This window comes from Solanum pennellii, chromosome 10 (assembly GCF_001406875.1).
Source record: "Solanum pennellii chromosome 10, SPENNV200".
NCBI classification, from domain to species: Eukaryota; Viridiplantae; Streptophyta; class Magnoliopsida; order Solanales; family Solanaceae; genus Solanum; species Solanum pennellii.
In genome coordinates this window covers 34,837,713-34,841,155 of record NC_028646.1, presented here as the reverse complement: position 1 = coordinate 34,841,155, position 3,443 = coordinate 34,837,713, and positions in this window count along the sequence as shown.

Here is a 3,443-nt window from a genome sequence, read left to right as displayed (position 1 = left end):
TGGTCTTATTTCATTGATGTATGGGCTAGGCACAAATTGTTATTCTTGTTAGATTGTTAGGAGATGAGACGACTATTTGAGACTATGTTATATTTCTAAATATCTATGTGCAATAAATAAGAAGACTAAGTAATCTTCCTATACGAAGGGTGTATGTATACTCGATATATATATATATAGATACATATATATATATATATATATATATATATATGTATATATATAGATAGATAGATAGATAGATAGATAGATAGATAGATAGATAGATAGATGGATGGATGGATAGATAGATAGGTAGATATGTGTGTGTTTAAATGTATGTATATGTATATAAATAAAATATCCATTTTAATCCATTAAGTTGCTTGATCTGATTTCCTTCTTCAATCTATCATCTTTAATTATTTTTAGCTTCAAATTTCTCCATTTTTACACCAATTTAATCCTACAAATAAAATATGCTATTTGAAACATTCGACAAAATTCATGCTCAAAAAGGACAAATATAAATAAAAAATGTGAGGAAAACAATAATTAAAAATATGTATTTTAGCCTCACATCAATACCCCACACTAAAACTGTTGTTCTTCCTCAAGAAAAGATTAATTCTCATCTAACAAATTCTGAATATAAACAGTTAGGCCATATAAAGAATTCAACATATCAAGTACTCATATCAATTGTAAAGCAATCTACCTAGATAAAAACAAACATTTAACATCCTAACCTCAAAGAAGGACTTTGAACTCATCAAAGTTATGTTTGCTCACCTATTCTTATCAAAGAAAGTTAATAACATAACCTAGCTATCAAGAAACAAGTACCCTATCAAGAAGAAATAATTCACACACTCAAATTAAAAGATTGACTATAAATGAATAGCATCAAAGAACACTCTCACACTCACAAAAAAAAAATCACATGCATGCACAAAAAAACATAGGCTTGCCCATTATGTACATCTCCACTAATGAAGCATATGCTTGAATAGAATCAAATAAGGCTTTAACGGGTTGTAATGTAAGCTAGGGGACGGGTAGGAAAACTATATAATAGTGACTTATACTTCCTTAAGCACTTTACAATTTTGGACTTCATCATTCATTATTTTCTTGCTTTTATTTTCAGCCCTTTCTTCAAGAATTATTTAACAAGTAGTTCTCATCATCTCAGGATAGTTTCAATCATTTTTCTCAGTGTTTATATATATATTATGCCTTTTCACTACTCACCCTCAATAGAGGTGCACCATGATAGCGATAATGTAAATGTTTGAGCATACTTGTGAACAGGAACAATGTCAATGTTGAGCATACTTCTGAAGTAGACACCCTCAATTTAGTTGAGGTGCGCATTGTCCATTAAAGACCAGGGCTAAAAGAAGATTTTTTCTGTACTTCTAATTTCCACACAACATTATGAGGCCAATTTGTTTTAATTACATTCTATTAAAAAGGACTTTTTGATAATTTTGTAGCGATCATTGATTAACTTTTAATTCAACCATCGTTTTTTCTTCAGAATTACCAATTAGAATAAGAATATGTTATAATGCTCAAGGAAGCAAGGTGCAAACACTAGGGATTTTAAAAAATATAGTTTAGGAAAAAAATATGGCTAGCAACAAAAGGCTACTAGTTCAAAAGGGCTAAATAGTGACATAATATCTGAAAAGACTAAAATTTACCAAACAAATCAAAGAAAGTCTATTACTATCTTCTAAACAAACCAAACACTTTGAATTTTGCTTCTATAACATTCAGGGCAAGTTCTAGACTAAGATGCAAAACGTGGAAATAAATAAATTCTCACCACAGATGGCACAAATATCAATCAAGATTGATCAATTCCACTTCCAAAAGAATCAGGATCATCACTAACTAAAAATAAAATAAGCTATATAAAAAGTCAAAACCATGAGCCTGGATGTCAAAGTGTTTGCGATTTCACTAGGAATCAAACATTCACAAGAAATTACTACTCAAAATTAGGCCCAAAAAGTAGAATATCACATAACTCAAAAGGGTCTTTTCTTTCTCTCCAAAAAATTTATAAAAAATAAAATTTATTCCTAAAAAAATAAAAGACAATCGGTTCAAAGGGACTATCCTTAGGAAAATAACCGAAAAACAAAAGTCAAGGAACCCATCCTAAAAAGAAGACTCAATAAAACAGTAAAAATAGTAATCATTCCTCCATCCTGCTCTTAAAAAGATGATATGTCCCCAAAGCATCAAATAAAATTTAAAACAAGGGTTATAAAAATTACCTGAGGCTCTAGGCCTAACTAATAGCATGATCTCTCAAAAAAAATTCATCAAGGGTCGTACGGACCCCACACTTTTGTTCAATGATACTCCTTTTCTTCAAATTATTGAGTACTTAGACTTCCCCTTATATGAAAAAATAGGATTGATATGCTCAAATTATACTTCCTTAAAGAAGTATAAGCGTTCTTATAAAGTAAGAACCCAATTGTTAGGTTGGGATTGATCCCACGAGGAAAATGGTTTAGACTTAACTTCAATCAACAATTACGTCTATTTAGTCAAGTCCTTTCCGAAAACAATTAATTTAATGGGAGGGGTTTTTCGTGTAACAAAATGTTTAATTATTTCTAAGTAAGACAAATAGCAAGTTTATAACTTTAGTGTTTATCAAGTGATGAGAAAAACTAGGGTGTAAGTGTTCCCCATAGGTTCATAACGTGGTAATCCTACCTAAAACAATCCTTTCCTAGTATCTTTCATGCAAAGTGATAAGTTGTGTATCCCTAATTCCTTGGTCCGACAACTAGAGAATTTCACTCTGTACCTTGGTTTGTCTACGTGTGTCTACTTTACTACTACCTTTACCTCATATTAAGCATCATATTCAATGTATGGCTAAGTTACTACTTTGCACTAATTGAAACTAGCCTATCTGATAGTGTATACTAAATCTATGTTTATAATTCTTTTCCTATCAACCACCTCCTTAGTCCGGCATGTAAAAATAGGGCAATTTCTAACGTGTGCACTCGTTAAAAAGACTTCTAAACAAAAGAATTATCAATACATGTAAGACCCTATTCTAGAATTGTTATTTAGCTAGTTTTACCTTGTTTATTACCCATGGTTCCCACAACACTAGTTTTGGATTTAGTTACCCATACAAAGAATTACACAATTCATAATTGTTAAACAAGTTTAACAAGTTTGAAGAAAACCTAGAAATATCACTTGAATTCACTAAAATATAGAAAGAAACAATTCCAGAAAATTAAAGTGTTTTCCAAAAACCAAAGTGTAACTTCCAATAACACAAATCTAAAAAATACTAAAGAGTCTTACCTCAAAAACGAGATTTTTAGTCCTATTTGTAACAATAAAGTCCTAAATTAAAAAGGAGTTCTATTTAAGGAAAAAAATATGTCGAAAACGCTTTGCCGTCGACGTCCTTA